Genomic DNA, 20,762 nt, shown 5'->3' on the forward strand with positions numbered 1-20,762 from the left:
AATATACTCATGTATATATATAGGTTAGGCTGTGGATATTATTACATTCATATTTGTATGTACAGCATGTATATTCATATACATAACAGGGTACAAAGGGGGCACAGTCATAGAAGCACCTTGAGGGACCAAGTTACTGGGGTGAGGGCTGGGGACCAGGTCTCAGGGACACCTAGGTCAACTGGCATAGCATAGCTCATAAAGAAAATGTTCTACATCCTACTTCGGTGAGTAATGTATGGCTTCATTCTGTCTGGAGCCAAGGAAAATGAAGAAAACCAAAGACACAAGGGAAATATTAGTCCAAAGGACTAATGGACCAAATGAACCACAGCCTTCACCAGCCTGAGCTCAGAAGAACTAGATGGTGCCTGGCTACCACCACCAACTGCTCTGACAGGGATCACAATAGATGGTCCCAGACAGAGTGGGAGAAAAGTGTAGAACAAAATTCAAATTCATAAAAGAGATTAGATTTACTGCTTGATCAGAGACTGGAGGAACTCTGAGACTATGGCCCCCAGACACCCTGCTACCTCAGAACTGAAGCCACTCCTGAAGTCCACCTTTTAGCCAAAGATTAGAGAGGCCTATAAAACAAATGACAATACAAGTGAGGAACGTGCTTCATAGATCAATCAAGTACATGAGAACAAATGGGCAATACCTGCCTAAAATCAAAGATGAGAAGGCAGAAAGGGACAGGAAAACTGGACAAATGGAACAGGCAACCAGAGTGGAAAGGGGAGAGTGCTAAGACATTGTGGGGATTGCAACCGATATCATGAAACAATTTGTGTATAAATTTTTGAATGAGAAACTAATTTGCTCTGTAAACTTTCACATAAAGCACCAAAAAAAAAAAAAGTTTAGCTAGATCAAATTGGGCTTGAGTAGATGTGACTCACTATAATTTTTATTCAGTATCTGTTCATTAAAGACCTGCTCACACCAGAAACCCACTGAAAGTGTTTGATAAGATGATTCCATAGAACTTGACCAGTAAGTTCCATTTCTTGTCAACCAAGAAGCCAGCCTAAGGGAAACAACTTATTGGTTAGTTTCTCTAATTCTTGAAATAATGCAAAATCTGCAAAATAACAACACACGCAACAAGGCTTGCACTCCAGTTTCAACATATTTAAATAGCTGTTTCCCTTTCAGTGAAATTGAGAAATCTCTGCCAGATTATTTCCCTAATTTGAATGCAACCTTAAGGAAATCAGATAGCATGCTAAGAAAACAGCCTTGTATGACAATTTATTCTACTCTGTTTTTACTAGAGTTTTATATATATGATCTAATTTTTATCATCTTTGCTAGAATTTATTTAACAAGTATTAAGGGCTAAATTTGATTATTAAATGCTCTTTTTCAATTCAATACATACATATTCTTCTAGGAAAGAAGTTTTTTTTTTTTTTTTAAGAAATAGTAGGGAGTCTGTGTGGTTTATTGGTAGGGCTAGGGGCTAGAGAAGAGGTAAAGTTTCAGCTCTCAGAGAGCTACTCACTTTTTCAATTGAACAGAATCAGGAAAATCATGCACTAATTCCATAGATGTTTACTTAGTGAACTTTGTGCACCATTGTCTTAGTTATCTAGTGCTGCTATACGAGAAATACCACAAGTGGCTGGCTTTAACAAAGAAATTATTTCCTCACAGTATAAAGTAGGCTAAAAGTCCAAATTCAGGGTGTCAGCTCCAGGGGAAGGCTTTCTCTGTCAGCTCTGGAAGAAGGTCGTTGTTATCAATCTTCCCCTGGACTAGGAGCTTCTCCGTGCAAGAACCCTGGGTCCAAAGGATGAGCTCTGCTCTGGGTGCTGCTTTCTTGGTGCTATAAGCCTCACCCTCCTCCCCCCCCACCCCCCCGCCCATCTCTCTGCTCACTTCTTTCTTTCATATCCCAAAAGAAACAGGCTCAAGACACAATCCAATCCAGTAGACTGAGTCCTGGCTCATCAATACAACTGCCTCCCATTCTCCTCATAAACATCACAGAGACAGGATTTATAACACATAGGAAGATCACATCAGAAGACAAAATCGTGGACAGTTACACAATACCAGGAATCATGGCCCAGCCAAACTGATACACACATTTTTTGGGGGGACACAATTCAATTCATGACAACCATGTATCGGGCACTGCAGACAAAATGGTGAAGACAAACTTGGTTCTTGCCTTTATGGAACCTGGACTAGTAGGTCAAATTTTAAAGTTGAACTGCTAGGTATAGTGTAATAAAAACACATGTATATAAACCAAAATAATCACTCCCTAAAGCTTCTGAATTGCAAAAGAAATATTAAAATGCCCCTGCTGCAAAGGTATGTTGTTGTTGTTGTTAGGTGCCATGAAGTCGGTTCCAACTCATAGCGACCCTACGTACAACAGAACAAAACACTGCCTGGTCCTACGCCGTCCTCACAATCGTTGTTATGCTTGAGTCCACTGTCACAGCCACTGTGACAGTCTATCTCCTTGAGGGTCTTCCTCTTTTCCGCTGACCCTGTACTTTACAAAGCATGATGTCCTTCTCCAGGGACTGATCCCTCCTGACAACATGTCCAAAGTGTGTAAGACACAGTCTCGCCATCCTTACTTCTAAGGAACATTCTGGTTGTACTTCTTCCAAGACAGATTTGTTCCTTCTTTTGGCAGTCCATGGTATATTCAATATTCTTCGCCAACACCACAATTCAAAGGCATCAATTCTTCTTCAGTATTCCTTATTGATTGTCCAGCTTTCACATGCATATGATGCGATTGAAAATACCATGGCTTGGGTCAGTCGCACCTTAGTCTTCAAGGTGACATCTTTGCTTTTCAACACTTTAAAGAGGTCCCTTGCAGCAGACTTGCTCAATGCAATGTGTCTTTTGATTTCTTGACTGCTGCTTCCATGGCTGTTGATTGTGGAGCCAAGTCAAATTAAATGCTTGACAACTTCAATTTTTTCTCTGTTTATCCATCATGTTGCTTATTGGCCCAGGTGGAGGATTTTTGTTTTATGTTGAAATGTAATCCATACCGGAGACTGTGCTCTTTGACCTTCATCAGTAAGTGCTTCAAGTCCTCTTCACTTTCAGCAAGCAAGGTTGTGTCATCTGCATAATGCAGGTTGTTAATGAGTCTTCCTCCAGTCCTGATGCCCAGTTATTCTTTATGTAGTCCAGCTTCTTGGATTATCTGCTCAGCATTATCTGCTCATGAATAGGTATGGTGAAAGGATACAACCCTGACACGCACCTTTCCTGACTTTAAATCACTCAGTATCCCCTTGTTCTGTCCAAATAACTGCCTCTTGATCTACGTACAGTCTCCTCATGGGCATGATTAAGTGTTCTGGAATTTCCATTCTTTGCAATATTATCCATAATTTGTTATGATCAACACAGTCGAATGCCTTTGCATAGTCAATAAAACACAGGTAAATATCCTTCTGGTAGTCTCTGCTTTCAGCCAGGATCCATCTGACATCAGCAATGATATCCCTGGTTCTACGTCCTCTTCTGAAACCAGCCTGAATTTCTGGCAGTTTCCTGTCAATATACTGCTGCAGCCGCTTTGAATGATCTTCAGCAAAATTTTGCTTGTGTGTGATATAAATGATATTGTTTGATAATTTCCACATTCTGTTGGATCACCTTTCTTGGGAATAGGCATAAATATGGATCTCTTCCAGTGGGCTGGCCAGGAAGCTGTCTTCCAAATTTCTTTGCATAAACGAGTGAGCACTTCCAGTGCTGCATCCGTTTGTTGAAACACCTCAACTGATATTCTGTCAATTCCTGGAGCCTTGATTTTTGCCATGCCTTCATTGCAGCTTGGACTTCTTCCTTCAGTACCATCGCTTCCTGATCACACATTACCTCATGAAATGGTTGAACGTCGACTAATTCTTTCTGGTATAATGACTCTGTGTATTCCTTCCATCTTCTTTTGATGGTTCCTGGGTCATTTAACATTTTCCTCATAGAATCCTTCACTACCGCAACTCAAGGCTTGAATTTTTTCTTCAGTTTCTTCAGCTTGAGAAACGCTGAGTGTGTTCTTCCCTTTTGTTTTTCTATCTCCAGCTCTTTGCACATGTCATTATAATACATTACTTTGTCTTCTCGAGCCATCCTTTGAAATCTTCTGTTCACCTCTTTTACTTCATCATTTCTTCCTTTTGCTTTAGCTGCTTGACATCTGAGAGCAAGTTTCAGGGTCTCCTCTGACATCCATCTTGGTCATTTCTTTCTTTCCTGTCTTTTCAATGACCTCTTGCTTTCTTCGTGTATGATGCTCTTGATGTCACTCCACAACTTGTCTGGTCTTTGGTCATTAGTGTTCAACGTGTCAAATCTATTCTTGAGATGGTCTCTAAATTCAGGTGGGATATACTCAAGGTCATATGTTGGCTCTCGTGGACTTGCTCCAATTTTCTTCAGTTTCAACTTGAACTTGCATAGGAGCAACTGATGGTCTGTTCCAGTCGGCCCCTGGCCTTGTTTTGACTGATGATATTGAACTTTTCTATTGTCTCTTTCCACAGATATTGTCAATTTGATTCCTGTGTATTCCATCTGGCAAGGTCGTTTATATTGGTGAAAAAAGGTATTTGTAATGAAGTAGTTGTTGATCTTGCAAAATTATATCATTTGATCTCTGGCATTGTTTCTATCACCAAGGCCATATTTCCCAACTACCGATCCTTCTTGTTTCCAACTTTCACATTGCAATCACCAGTAATTATCAATGCACCCTGATTGCATGTTTGATCAATTTCAGACTGCAGAAGCTGATAAAAATCTTCAGTTTCTTCACCTGTGGCCTTAGTGGTTCCTGGGTAAATGTGAATAATAATCATATTAACTGGTCTTCCTTGTAGACAAATGGATATTATCCTATCACTGACAATGTTGTATTTCAGGATAGATCTTGAAATGTATATCCAAATAATTTTCATGGGTAGCTATCAATTGGATGCCATCAAAACACAAAGTCAAAGAAAGCAAATATTTAGACATTAATTAAATCATAGCTGTAGTTATGCATAATATGCTGTGCATAAAAATAATAATTCCAGGTTTGATAGTACTCATCAGTGCATCTGAAAACTCAAACCCATCTGTCTTAGTCATCTAGTGCTGCTATAACAGAAATACAAGTGGATAGCTTTAACGAAGAGAAATTTATTTCCTCACAGTAAAGTAGACTAAAAGTCTAAATTCAGGGCCTCAGCTCCAGGGGAAAGTATTCTCTCTGTCAGCCTTCTCATCAATGTTTCACCAGACCAGAAGCTTCTGGGCACAGGGACCCCAGGTCCAAAGGACATGCTCTACTCCCAGCATTGCTTCTTTCTTGGTGGTATGAGGTCCCCCTGTCTTTCTGCTTGCTTCTCTTTCATATCTCGAGAGATCGGCTCAAGAAACAATCCAATCTTGTAGACTGAGTCCTGCTTCACTAACAGAATGGCCACCCATCCTCCTTCATTAACATCATAGAGGCAGGATTTACAACATATAGGAAAATCACAAATACCAGGAATCATAGCCCAGCCAAACTGATACACATATTTTTGGGGGGACGTTATTCAATCCATGATACCATCACAGAAATGCAACTCAAACAGCAATTACTCAACTAGGTGAACTTCCAAATATTAGGCTTGGCATTAAGTTGCTTGACTGGCTGCACATACAAATCAGGTTGTTCCTTGTCATGGATCTAAAATTTACCAGCAATTTCTATTTGTAAAAGGATTCTAACCATTAATTCCACCACTTGATGGGTGCAAAATGCCTATTATAACTTATGTCTAACAACACTGACAGTACAATAAAAGCAGACTGGTTCTTTGACTTATTTTTTTATATTTCTTAGAAAATTAAATCTTTTATCACTATACAATTTAGACAAAACTAGTCTTAGTAACTTTGGATTTGCTAACGCTATATGGTGTCATTATCTCCAAGTATTTGTAACATATTACAAGTATTGCTAGCAAATTTATCACAACAGAAATGAAAGTACTTAATAACTTGCTTTGTTGAAGTCCTTTTCTCTACTTTCACTTTTGATACAAGTAGCTTTGAAGTAATACTTTTGGAAAGTTGGAGACAAAACAATACTTGTATTGTTGTATAGGTTATCTACTGCTGCATAACAAACAACTACCAGACTTAACAACTTAAAATGACAAACATTTATCTCACGTTTTCTGTGGGTCAGTGTCACGGATTGAATTGTGTCCCCCAAAAATATCGGTTAACTTGGTTAGGCCATGATTCCCAGTATTGTGTGATTGTCCACCATTTGGTCATTTGATGAGATTTTCCTATGTGTTGTAAATCCTATCACTGTGATGTTAATAAGATGGTGTCTTAGTCATCTAGCACTGTTATAACAGAAATACCTCAAGTGGATGGCTTTAACAAAGAGAAGTTTATTCTCTCACAGTCCAGTAGGCTAAAAGTCCAAATTCAGGGCATCAGTTCCAGGGGAAGGCTCTCTCTCCATCAGCTCTGAAGGAAGGTCTTTCTCGTCAATCTTCCTCTAGACTAAGAGCTTCTCTGCATAGGAATGCCAGGTCTAAAGGATGTACTGGGCTCTCAGTGCTTCTTTCTTGGTGGTATGAGGTCCCCCACTCTCAACTTGCTTCCCTTTCCTTTTATCTCTTGAGAGATAAAAGGTGGTGCAGGCCACACCCCAGGGAAACTCCCTTTACATTGGATCAGGGAGGTGACCTGAGTAAGGGTGGTGTTACAACCCCACCCTAATCCTCTCAACATAAAGTTACAATCACAAAATGGAGGACAACCACACAATACTGGGAATCATGGCCTAACCAAGCTGATACACATATTTTTGGGGGGACATAATTCAATCCACGACAGATGGATTAGTGGCAGTTATATTAATGAGATCTACAAGATTAGATAGTATCTGAAGCCAATCTCTTTTGAGTTATAAAAGAGAGAAGCAAATAGAGAGACATCGGGATCTCATACCACCAAGAAAGCAGTGCCAGGAGCAGAGCATGTCCTTTGGACCTGAGGTTCCTATGCTGAGATGCTCTCAGACCAAGAGAAGACTGACGATAAGGGCCTTCCTCCAGAGCCGACAGAGAGAGAAAGCCTTCCCCTGGAGCCAGCACACTGAATTCAGACCTCTAGCCTACTGGACCGTAAGAGAATAAACTTCTCTTTGTTAAAGCCATCTACTTGTGGTATTTCTGTAATAGCAGCACTAGATGACCAAGACAGTCAGGAATCCAGAAACAGCTTAGCTGAGTGGTACTGGCTCAGGGTCTCTGAGGAAGTTACAGGCAAGCTGTTGGCCAAGGCTGTAGTCATCTGAAGGCTGGAGGTCTGTTTGCAAGCTTATTCACGTAGCTGTTGGTGGAGCTTAGTTCCTCACTGGCTGTAGCCAGAGGCCTTGTTTTTTGCCGTTGTTGCTATTTTTTTTTTGTTTGTTTGTTTTCCCCACATTGGCCTGTTCATAAGCTGCTTGAATGTCCTCAAGATGTGGCAGCTTGCTTCCCCCAGAGTGAAAGCCCAAGATGGAAGCTGAAGTCTTTTATAACTTAACTTCAGAAGTGACATAATATCACTTCTGCCATTTTCTATTGACCACACAGATCAATCCTGATACAATATAGGGGAGTAAAACAGAAAGGTGTGAATACTTGGAGGCAAGGATCTTCAGGGGCCATCTAAGAAGCTAGCTACCTCATTGATTCAATGTTTTATGGACTAAGAACAAAACTTTTATGTGGAAATGGTATTTAACAACCACAATCTGTGTGCTTGGGTGCTTATTGCTACAGGGTTGGTCACTGTTTTCATGCCTTTTCAGTGGACAGAGCTAAGAAATACTTTTTTTTTCTTTGGTGAAAAGATAACGTAATGCACAAAATCATACTGATACTTCCAATTCAAATTCAGAACTATAAGAATTTTAATTAACCTCTCTATTATACATGAAGCCATGGTGGTTAAGAGCTCAGGCTGGTAACCAAAAGGTTGTTAGTTCAAATTCACCAGCTGCTCCTTGGAAACTCTATGGGGCAGTTCGACTCTCTCCTATAGGGTCGCCAGCATGAGTTGGAATTGGCTCAACAGTAACAGGTTTAGGTTTGTTTGTTTTATCATACATATGTACTGCCTTTCTTCCATGGCCAAATTCCAGTTCCCAATGGGTAGTTTCAACTATTATTCTGTCTCCAATTCTACACTCCACACTTACAGACATCTTTCTAACACTCCTAAGTTATCATGTATTTTTTTCCAAGTATTCTGTCAGCTTTGTAACATCCAAAAAAATGAAGCCAGGTATAATTTGGTAAATTGCATACCAAAGGCACTTAAACCTTGATTGACTTGAATCTTCTTCCTGCACTATATTAAACAATGTTTGACTGCTATTCATAATGTTATTCAGTGTGTGTATGGCAGAAAGGATGAAGTAAAAGAGCTGAGTGGAAGATTTCAAAGGGCAGCTTGAGAAGACAAAGTAAAGTGTTATAATGACATGTGCAAAAACCTGAAGTTAGAAAACCAAAAGGGAAGAACACGCTCAGCACTTCTCAAGCTGAAAGAACTGAAGAAAAAACTCAAGCCTCCAGTTGCAATACTGAAGGATTCTATGGGCAAAATATTGAACCATGCAGGGAGCACCAAAAGAAGACGGAAAGAATACACAGAGTCACTGTGCCAAAAAGAATGGGTCAATGTTCAACCATTTTAGGAGGTAGCATATGATCAAGAGCCAATGGTATTGAAGGAAGAAGTCCAAGCTGCAGTGAAGGTACTGGTGAAAAACAAGGCTCCAGGAATTGACAGAATACTACTTGGGATGCTTTAACAAATGGATGCAGTGCTGTAGGTGCTCACTCACCTATGCCAAGAAATTTGGAAGACAGCTACCTAGCCAACCAACAGGAAGAGATCCATATTTGTGCCCATTCCAAAGAAAGGTGATCCAACAGAATGCGGAAAATATTGAACAGTATCATTACTATCACACACAAGTAAAATTTTGCTGAAGATAATTAAAAAAATGTTTGCAGCAGTATATCAACAGGGAGCTGCCAGAAATTCAAGCTGGATTCAAAAGAGGACGTGGAACAAGGGATACCATTGCTGATGTTAGATGGATCTTGGCTGAAAGCAGAGAGTACCAGAAAGATGTTTACCTGTGTTTTAGTTGACTATGCAAACGCATTTCACTGTGTGGATCATAACACATTATGAATAACACTGGGAAGAACGGGTATTCCAGTCCACTTAACTGTGCTCATGAGGAACCTGTACATAGACCAAGAGAGAGTTGTTCAAAAAAGAACAAGGGGAAACAGTGTAGTTAAAAATCTGTAAAGTGTGCATCAGAGTTGTATCCTTTCACCATACTTATTCAATCTCTATGCTGAGCAAATAATCTGAGAAGCTGGACTTTATGAAGAAGAACGTGGCAACAGGACTGGAGAAAGACTCATTAACAACCTGTGATAGGCAGATGACACAACCTTGCTTGCAGAAAGTGAAGAGGACTTGAAACACTGATGAAGATCAAAGACCACAGCCTTTATAGTACAGATTATACCTCAACATAAAGAAAAGAAAAATCCTCACAACTGGACCAATAAGCAATATCATGATAAATGGAGAAAATACTGATGTTGTCAAGAATTTCAATTTTATTTGGATCCACAATCAACATCTATTAAAGCAGCAGTCAAGAAATCAAATGTAGTATTGTGTTGGGCAAATCTGCTGCAAAACACCTCCTTAAAGTGTTAAAAAGCAAAGATGTCACTTTGAGGACTAAGGTGTGCCTGCCTGACCCAAGCTATGATATTTTCAATGGTCTCATTTGCATGTGAAAGCTGGACAATGAATAAGGAAGATGGGAGAATTGATATCTTTTAATTACGGTGTTGGTGAAGAAGAATATTGAATATACAATGGACTGCCAAAAGAACAAACATATCTGTCTTGGAGGAAGTATAGACAGAATGCTTCTTAGAAGTAAGGATGGGGAGACTTCCTCTCACATACTTTGGACACAATATTAGGAGGGATCAGTCCCCGGAGAAGACATCATGCTTGGTAAAGTAAAGGGTCAGCAAAAAAGAGGGAGACCCTCAACAAGATTGATTGACACAGTGGCTGCAACAATGGGCTCAAAAATAGCAAGGATTGTGAGGATGGTGCAGGATCAGGCAGTGTTTTGTTCTGTTATACATAGGGTTGCTATGAGTTGGAATTGACTTGACTGCCCCTAACAATACAAGAAAACTTCAATCAACACATTTTTCATTAAGCTTCATAGAAGGCAGGGAAAAACTAACAGGGTCAGTTCCAAGAGGGTTTTTTGATATCCTGGATATATTTATTGTTTTCATTTATTGTGCTTTAAGTGGAAGTTTACAAATCAAGTCAGTCTCTCATATAAAAACTTATATACGCCTTGCTATGTACCCCTAGCTGCTCTCCCCCTAATAAGACAGCACACTCTTCCTCTCCACTCTGTATTTCCCATGTCCATTCAACCACCTCCTGTCCCCCTCTGCCTCTTCATCTCATCTCCAGACAGGAGCTGCCCACATAGTCTCAATGGGTCTACTTGAACCAAAAAGCACACTCCTCACCAGTATCATTTTCTGTCTTACAGTCCAGTCCAACCCTTGTCTAAAGAGTTGGCTTCGGGAATAGTTCCAGTTTCAGGCTAACAGAGGGTCGGGGGGCCATGACCTCTGGGTCCCCTCCAGTCTCAGTCAGACCATTAAGTCTGGTTTTCTTATAAGAATCTGAGGTCTGCATCCCACTGTTCTCCTGCTCCATCAGGTATTCTCTCTTGGGTTCCCTGTCAGGGCAGTCATTAGTGGTCAAGATATATTTTTTAAGACAAAAACAAGGTGCAGTGCATTGCATAAACCCTAGTCTATCATTTGGGTGAAAATAAAAAACAAAATGATGCGAGATATATATTTATTAAATCTGGAAGAATATGGAATACAGGCAGAAAGATTTACTACTATTGTTTTGTTCCTTTTAAATTTTGAATTATATGACTATATTAATTATTATAAATAAATAAAATTTTAAACAATATTCTTTCTGTAAGATAAAGCAAACCTGTTGCTCAAGTGAAGCACACCCTGCAGATTCTCCTATTTTCAGGCACCAATTAAACAGGATTTCCTTTAAACAAGGTGAACTTTGCTTGCCAAACCTGGGAGAACTGGTCTATCAAAAGCTGTGAAACTAATGAGCGCAAGGGTATTGGTATATAAACCAAACCAAAACCAAACCCACGCTGTCAAGTCGATTCTGACTCATAGTGACATTATAGGACAGAGTAGAACTGCCTCATAGGGTTTCCAAGGCTGTAAATCTTTATGGAAGCAGACTGCCACATCTTTCTCCCACAGAGCAATACGTACATAGTCCAATGATTTAGATTTGGTAGACCTCTTCAGTGTGCCTCCCAATGACTAATATCTTAATGGCTGGATTAGGTCCTAAGACCAAGGTCCTCAATTATTTCCTTTTTTTCAAGTAACCTGTATATTGGAACATGCATCCCTTATATTCAAAGTTGTGATTTTCATTTTGTTTTCCTTTCTGCAACTCCTAGCAAAAGCATTTTTTGTCAAAAATACAGCTAGACTTGAATATTCTCATCAATGTCAATCTTAGAATTTCTTTTGCTCTCTGTGGTTTATGTAACTAGAATATGTGTCCTCGAATATTGGTTTGATTCCTTGACACAAATAGGTGAAATTTAAGGAAAACACTGAAGATTTCTCTGGATAAGGGATGTTTTATTTCTTGAATTAGTAAGTCATAATTGTATGTTTACTTAGCTTTTTAAAAATTTTATGTGCCCCACATCGTAAAAAGACCAGACTTAATGGTCTGAATGAGACTAGAAGGACAACCTTCTGTTGGCCTAGGACAGGAACTATTCCCAAAGCCAGCGACTTGACTGGACAATGGGTTGGAGAGGGATGCTGGTGAGGAGTGAGCTTCTTGGATCAGGTGGACACTTGAGACTATGTTGGCATCTCCTACCTGGAGGGGAGATGAGAGGGTAGAGGGGGTTAGAAGCTGGCGAAATGGGCACAAAAAGAGAGAGTGGAGGGAGGGAGTGGGCTGTCTCATTAGGGGAGCGAAATTGGGAGTGTGTAGCAAGGTGTATATGGGTTTTTGTGTGAGACTGACTTGATTTGTAAACTTTAACACAATAAAAATTTTAAAAAATGTAAAAAAAAAAAAAAAATTATGTGCCCCACAAAGAATTGTTTCTTGAGTCCGTGCAATATGGCTTGGTGGTGTATTCAGAAGGCTTTACCTCAAATAACTAAGAAATGGGAGAACAGCGGTTCTATCATCACTCCTAGAGTTAGTCAAAATTGAAAAAATACATCAAAAGACAGAATCTAGTAATGCTTAGAGCTGTATATGACACAATCCAGGTGGGAATTTTATTCATAGTTCTATGCATTCTGTAGACAATCCTTCTGTTAGATAATTTGGATGGATCAAAAATATCTTAAGACTCTTGATTGCCCGTCCTTCTTTCTTGTTAGAGAACCCTGATTTTCTTCAGGCAAAATGATTTTGTTCAGGCAAGTTCTTGTTCAGTGTGCAACAGCTCTACAGAATGAGTTGAGGTGGATCCAAACAGTGGTTCTCAACCCTGCTGCACATTATAATCCCTGTGAAAGAATTTTACAAATATTGGATACCACCCCAGAGCAATTATATCAAAAACTCTGCAGACTGTGCTCAGGAGGAAGTATGTTTTAAAAGTTTTCCATATTATCCTGATGTACAGCCAGGGAACAGGACTTCTGGTCTAAACCAATTATGGCAATCCAGCCCCTTTGCCAGTGACCAGGGGAAGGCACATAACCTTCTTCTAACTGATGAGATTTAAGAGGGATTTTAATTTTCCTCCCTAAAAGAAGAGAGGGATATGAGAAGAAAGATATTTTTGGGGTTGATGCCCTTGTTTCCTACTTTGCAACCAAGAAGTAAAATACTGTTGAAGCAACAAAGATAGCAGAGAAGTAAGATCCAAAGATTCCAAGTGTATCAGTTGGAAAACAGAGCCACTGTATTATGATAATAAGGGAGTTACTACAGGAATTGGACTTAACACAGATATAAGAAAAATTGGAAAAGCAAAGGTCTAGAAGGAAGAGTCAGAGGATCAGAGAAATAGGCACTCAACTGAAGCACTGGTAAGCTGTTGTTAGGTGCCGTCGAGTCGGTTCCGACTCATAGTGACCCTGTGTACAACAAAATGAAACACTGCCTGATTCTGCACCATCCTTGCAATCGTTGCTACACTTGAGCCCATTGTTGCAACCACTGTGTCAATCCATCTTGTTAAGGATCTTCCTCTTTTTCGATGACCCTCTACTTTACCAAGCATGATGTCCTTCCCCAAGGACTGGTCCTTCCTGATAACATGTCCAAAGCACATGAGGCGAAGTCTCACCATCCTCTCTTCCAAGGAGCATTCTGGCTGGACTTCTTCCAAGACAGATTTGTTCATTCTTCTGGCAGTCCATGGTACATTCAATATTCTTCACTAACACCATAATTCAAAGGCATCAACTCTTCTTTGGTCTTCCCTACTCACTGTCGAGCTTTCACATGCACATTGGGTGACTGAAAATGCCATACAGTGACTCAGGATAGCTTAGTCCTCAAAGTGACATCTTTGCTTTTTAACACTTTAAAGAGGCCTTTTGCAGCAGATTTGCCCAATGCAATACATTGTTTGATCTCCTGACTGCTGCTTCCACAGCTGTTGACTATGTATCCAAGTAAAATGAAGCACTAGAATAGGTGGACAAATTGGAGCTGACAGGGAAATCTATGAAACCAAGCACAAGTGGTTATCAAAGTAGGATAACCTCATGGAGTGGTTTCTCAAAATTGCTACCTCTGAGGAAATGGTTATCTTTGTGTAGTTAATACCTCTGAGATCTACAGTCAAACATCCACTAGTGGATCTTGGGCTGCTATTGGACAGCAGGACCAGCAGGTGGCAAGAGAGGCAAGATGCAGAATAGCAAAGAGGAAGGACAAGCTGGGTCTCACAGGCATTTCTGCAGCTGTCCGTCACCCAGTCTGACAGCAGCGATCTGTAGAAGGAAGCATAGTAGCTTCAGTTCATTTGCCTTCAAAATTTCATGGAAATTTATCTTTTGGCCATTTCTAGACCTGAATCATATAGGTAAGGGGGCTCTGGGAGAAAAATTGCTACCTTTGGCCAAGAAATGGGGTAAACAAAATGTAATGCTTCCAGAAAGTCTATATTTGGTTGTTTGAACCAGCAATAAAGACAAATTTGGGGGCACAAGATCCAGTGCTCTGCTGCTAACCAAAAATTATTGATGGTTGGAACGCACCCAGCAGCTCCACAGGAGAAAAGACCTGGTGATCAGCTCCCTTAAGATTACAGTCTAGGAAATACTATAAGGCAGTTCTACTTCGTCACATGAATCACTATGCATCAGAGTCAACTCGATGGCACTTAACAGCAACAGTATCTGTTGACTATATTGGAAAACATTCTCTTTCCTGATTATTATAAATGAAAACCAATTTCTTCAAACTTGTAAATCCTATACCTCTTTATGATATTCCTAGTATATAAATTGATAATAAGCACAGACTACTTCTCAATTGACAATTTTTACTTCTCAATTGACAATGACCTTAAGGAAGGAAAAAACCAAAACCAAACCTGTTGTTGTCAAGTTAATTCTGACTCATAGCAACCCTACAGGACAAAGTAAAACTGCCCTGTCTCTAGAGAAGCAAAACCAGTGAAGTGTATAGAGAGAGAGAGAGAGATTTATACCTAGGAAATGGCTTACACAATTGTAGAGGCTGGAACATTCCAAGTCCAGGGATCAGAATAGGGGCTTCTCCGCATTCATGTAGTCGCAGAGGCTGGTGAACTCAAGATCAGTGGGTTGGACAGCAAGGCTGTTGCTCACAGGCTGTGAAGAACCCAACATTGGCAGGCAAGCTGATAGCTCAAGTCCCAAGAACTGGAGATCAGACAGACAGTAGTCAACTGCAGAATCCAGAGCCGGCAAAAAACCAGAACATCTGCTTGTATTCGGATGCAGGCCACACATCCAAGAAAACTCCCTTTCAACTGATTGTCTATTCATAGCAGAGCTCATCATGGGAGTGACCACATATAAACACTAGAATCATGGCCCAGCCAAGCTGAAACACAATCTTAACCAACACATGCCCCATAGGGTTTCCAAATGTGATGGTTAAGGTTGTGTGTCTACTTGGCTGGGCCGTGATTCTCAGTGGTTTGATAGTTTTATGATGGTGTGATCACTTCCATAATGAGATCTGTTGTTGTGTGATCACCTCCATGATGGGATCTGCTGTGAGTAGCCAGTCAGTTGAAAGGGAGTTTCCTTGGGGGTATGGCCTGCATTGAATATAAGTAGATATTCTGGCAAGGCTTGTGGGCTTCTGCCCATTCTGGATCCTGCAGCTGGCTCCTGTTCATATGACCTCTTGTTCTTAGGACTGGAGCTAGCAGCTTACCTGTGGTCCTACCTGCTGATCTTTGCAATTCGTCAGTCTTCACAGCCTGTGAGCAAGAGCCCTGCTCTCTGACCTGCCAATCTTGGGTTCATCAGCCCCTGTGGCTACATGCTTCAGGTGAAGCCTCTATCCTGACCCATGGACTTAGGATGTTCCAGCCTCTACAACTGCATGAGCCATTTCCTTGATATAAATCTCTCTTTATATATTTGTACGCTTTACTGGTTTTGCTTCTCTAGAGAACACAGTTTAAGATACCAAGGCTATAATCTTTATGGAAGTAGATTGTCACATCTTTCTCCCGAGGAGCAGCTAGTGAGTTTGAACCACCAACCTCTGGATTAGCAGCCGAACACCCCCAAGGCTCCTTTAAGGAAGAAAGCAGTTCCAAATTCCAGGCTCACCTTCCTTGGTTTCCTTCTTCTCCTGGATCTTGGCCCACAAATCCCTACACCTTAGTTGCTCTCCAATGCCTTCAAACTGATGATTTTTATGTCCCCCTCAACCACAACTTCTAAAATGATTTTTAGTGGAAAGGATAGACTAAAATGACCTAATCCACCAGTACCTGAAGTAAAACTCCTATGATCACTTTTTTTATTTTTTCTATGTGCCAGAAGTGGAAATATTATGGCAATTGCCAAACACTAAGATTTTAATACATGCAACATGTTAATCAACAGGTGTACAAAGTTAAAACAAACCAAAACAACAGTTGCTGTTGAGTCTGATCTGACTTACGGCAACCCCAATTGTGTCAGAGTAGACCTGTGCTCCACAGGGTTTTCAGTGGTTGATTTTTCAGAAGTAGGTCACCAGGCCTTTCTTTCAAGGTGCCTCTGGGGAGACTCACACCTCCAAGTTTTCAGTTAGCAGCCGAGCATGTTAACCGTTTGCACCACCCAGGAACTCTGTGCAAACTTAGTGTCTACCAAAAAAAGATGAAAACAAGGACAAAGAAAACACATTCAATTCAAAGACATTTATTGGTAGCCAGCATTCATCGACTGTCTACTTTGTGCAAGGCTCTGTAACAAGTACTACTAATGCATCTTCTTATTTAGTCCTCTTAACAAACAACCCCACCCGGCATTACTTTTTTTTTTAACTGTACTTTAGATGGAGGTTTACAGAACTAGTTTCTCATTAAACAGTTAGTATACACATTGTTTTATGACATTGGTTAACAACCCCATGACATGTCAACACTCCCGTCTAGACCTTGTGTTCCCTTTTACAAGCTTTCCTGTTCCCTTCTGCCTTCTAGTCCTTATCTACCTGGCATTATTTCTCATCAGTCTTATTTTACAGATTAAGAACTGTAGTTTAGAGACATGAAATATTTTTTTCTGGGTTATACAGGCAATGGTTGGCAGAACTTAACTCAAGCCCATGTTTTTCTGATTATCTTTCCACATTTTACCAGGCTCTGCAAGGCACTGTACTGAATGAAAAAAGCAATCAGAGCATTAAATAAACTAAAATAAAAAAGAAATGCCAGTGGTATTATTTAGTTCGATTATTTTCTGTTCCAATTTTGCCAATATGTGGAAGAGAACATGATTTTTGCAGGTAAAGATGAAGTTTGTGATGGGATGAGAAACATCCTGAAAAATAAAAGCACCTCAGAATGGAATTATTATTTGCAGTTCCCTTTCCATTTCACCACATATGACATTTGCATATTCGTATTAAAAGACAAAATTCTGAAAGTATAATAGAAGGAAATGGAGTACTGCCTATTGCACCCATTTGTTTCTCAAATCTGTTTCTGGATATTGCTTCTACACTGTATTTGTAGGGTCCATCTGGGTTCCCATTTGTTCCATCCATTCTTCATACAATGACTCAGGTTGCTTGTTCCTCAGCTGCAAACTCAATCCTTTCTCCAAATTCCAGGATGGTCAATTACTATATTTAAGCATTTCCAACTCTAATTTCTATGAATTAAAGTCAAATCCTCTTAGATACTTGTCTACTAGCGTGAAAGTCTTTCTGCCAGGTTCACAATTTCTGAATTACACTGAAACCTCTGAGAGCCAGAACTCAATGGGACTGCCTTCTTTTCCTAGGTCTTGAAAGTTTTTCACCTTTGACAGGGTGCAATCCTACCACTTTTCTATTGTTCTCTATTAGTGGAAAATATTTGAGTTTTCCTTCTCTAACAGGTTTTTGCCTTACACAGGTTCCAGATGTCGCAGATTTTACTGTATTTTTGGCCACCTTTCTGGCACATTCTTTCTTTCTTAGAGCATTTGATCTCTGTAGTCCCCCACCAGGACTGGAATCATGACCCCAAACCTCAGTGATAAGTAAGCGTCTACCCTGATGCCGAAGGAGTCTTGGTGGTACAGTGGTTAAGCATTGGGCTGCTAACTGAAAAGGTCAGTGGTTTGAACCCACCAGCAGCTCTGTGGGAGAAAGATGTGGCAGCTAGTCTGCTTCCTTAAAGATTAGAGCCTTGGAAACCCTCTGGGGTAGTACTACTCTGTCCTATAGGGTCTCTATTAGCCAGAATCTTGATGGCAATGGGTGCCACAATATCGAATGTCTGTCTGCTTGAACATCTTTGTATCACCCACCCTGGAACCCCTGTTGCTGTTTTTGCCTTATTAACTACACACACTCCTCTCCCCCCAATACTCCTGCCCCTACAGAGTCATCAATTCTTGTTTCTGTTTACTCTCCACTGAGGTAAGTGAGCTACCCACTGGGTTGTGTGTATCTCTTCCTATGCTGCTGAATGAAGCTGCTGCTTTACAAAGCTGTGTGTAGAATGCTTTATCTTCTAGATGAATGTACTGAACAATGAGTACTGCCAGAGAACTGAAGCTTCATTTAAAATATTTTTTAACTTCTTACTACTGTTAATGCTATAGGTTACATCATACCAGAAAAATAGTAATAAAACAACAACAAAACCAAAACCTAATCACCACCCTCATGGAATTTACAGTCTAGATTAAGAAGAAGGCGCTGGTGATCGACTTCCAAAAATCAGCAAGACCCTATGGATCACAAAGGTCTGATCCCAAACTGACCACGGGATGGCGCAGGACCAGGCATTGTTTTGTTCTGCTGTGCGTGGGGTCGCCATAAACTAAGGGCTCTGAATCACAGCACCTAACGACAACAAGAGAGATGAATACTGAGAAGGCAGTACAGGGCAGAATGGAAAAAGGACTTAAGAGAACGGGTAAGAATTATGGGAATAGAGAGAAGGAAAATATTTCTTCCAAAAGGAAGGATCACATATAACTTAATGAAAAAGAAAGAATTTTTATAATTGGAGATATTCGATGAAAAGGTGAGCCCAATAGCTGCTAAGAGCTAATTTTCTAGTGCTGAGGAGAAAGTCAATCTTGGGAGAGGTGTAAGAATCAATAAGCAGAGAGAATAAACCAGAAATAGGGAAAGAGGAAGAAAAAAGGAGGGAGTGAAAGGGAGTAGGACACAATGAGAGAGACCCCCTAATGACATTTGAGTTTGTGGTTCTAGACATCCCTAATGCTGGTTATAGAGCTGATCTTAATAGGGTTTGTTTACATGTGCCAAAAAATTTCCTTTTTTTGCTTAAGCTAATTCCCTGACAATCATATAGTCTACTATGTTGGGAATGACAACTTGAAGAGGAATGGTACTGCATTCACCATCAAAAAGAACATTTCAAGATCTGTCCTGCAGTATAACTCTGTCAGTGATAGGATAATATCCATATGCCTACAAGGAAGACCAGTTAATACGACTATCATTCAAATTTATACACCAACCACTTAGGTGGAAGATGAAGAAACTTTAGATTTTTATCAGCTTCTGCAGTCTGAAATTGATGGAACATGCAATCAGGATCCACTGATAATTGCTGGTGATTGGAATGTGAAAGTTGGAAAGAAGAAGGACTGGTAGTTGGAAAACATGGCCCTGGCGATAGAAACAATGTCAGAGATCAAATGATAGGATTTTGCAAGACCAACGACTTCTTTATTGCAAATACCTTTTTTCACCAACATAAATGGCGACTATATACACATGGACCTCACCAGATGGAACACACAGGAATCAAACTGACTACATCTTTGGAACGAGATGATGGAAAAGTTCAATATCATCAGTCAGGACAAGGCCAGGGGCCGACTGTGGAACAGACCATCAATTGCTCATATGCAAGTTCAAATTGAAACTGAAGAAAATTGGAGCAAGTCCACGAGAGCCAAAATACAATCTTGAGTATAACCCACCTGAATTTAGAGACCATCTCAAGAATAGATTTGACGCACTGAACACTAATGACCAAAGACCAGACGAGTTGTGGAATGACATCAAGGGCATCATACATGAAGAAAGCAAGAGGTCATTGAAAAGACAGGAAAGAAAGAAAGAAAAGACCAAGATGGATATCAGAGGAGACTCTGAAACTTGCTCTCAAATGTCGAGCAGCTAAAGCAAAAGGAAGAAATGATGAAGTAAAAGAACTTAGCAGAAGATTTCAAAGGGCGGCTTGAGAAAACAAAGTAAAGTATTATAACGACATGTGCAAAGAGCTAGAGATAGAAAAACAAAAGGGAAGAACGTGCTAGGCTTTTCTCAAGCTGAAAGAACTGAAGAAAAAAAGCCTCGAGTTGCAACAGTGAAAGATTCTATGGGGAAAATATTAAACGATGCAGGAAGCATCAAAAGAAGATGGAAGGAATACACAGAGTCATTACACCAGAAAGAATTAGTCGACGTCAACCATATCATGAGGTAATGTATGGTCAGGAACCGATGGTGCTGAAGGAAGAAGTCCAAGTTGCACTGAAGGCACGGATGAAAAACAAGGTTCCGGGAATTGATGGAATATCAACTGAGATGTTTCAACAAACAGCAGCAGCGCTGGAGGTGCTCACATGTCTATCCCAAGAAATATGGAAGACAGCTTCCCGGTCAACTGACTGGAAGAGATCCATATTTATGCCTATTCCCAAGAAAGGAGATCCAACTGAATGTGGAAATTATCGAACAATATTGTTAATATTTTGCTGAAGATCATTCAAAAACGGCTGCAGCAGTATATGGACAGGGAACTGCCAGAAATTCAGGCTGGTTTCAGAAGAGGACGCAGAACCAGGGATAGCATTGCTGATGTCAGATGGATCCTGGCTGAAAGCACAGAATACCAGAAGGATGTT

General features: G+C 40.3%; 1 long non-coding RNA gene across 2 annotated transcripts in view; it reads right to left on the bottom strand.

The window, feature by feature from the left end:
* Window positions 1–1,888: 1,888 nt before the first annotated feature.
* The window catches only part of LOC135231618 (uncharacterized), a 62,741-nt gene continuing 43,867 nt past the window's right edge, over window positions 1,889–20,762 (bottom strand). The window contains exons 2-4 of one of the 2 annotated variants that reach the window (XR_010322397.1): window positions 16,336–16,522; window positions 14,895–15,071; window positions 1,889–14,156 (exon numbers count right to left, since the gene is read on the bottom strand). This is a non-coding gene — a long non-coding RNA (uncharacterized LOC135231618). The remainder of the gene's footprint in view (window positions 14,157–14,894; window positions 15,072–16,335; window positions 16,523–20,762) is intronic. The other variant, XR_010322398.1, reaches the window with a different exon arrangement.

Source organism: Loxodonta africana, chromosome 1 (genome assembly GCF_030014295.1).
Source record: "Loxodonta africana isolate mLoxAfr1 chromosome 1, mLoxAfr1.hap2, whole genome shotgun sequence".
NCBI lineage: Eukaryota > Metazoa > Chordata > Mammalia > Proboscidea > Elephantidae > Loxodonta > Loxodonta africana.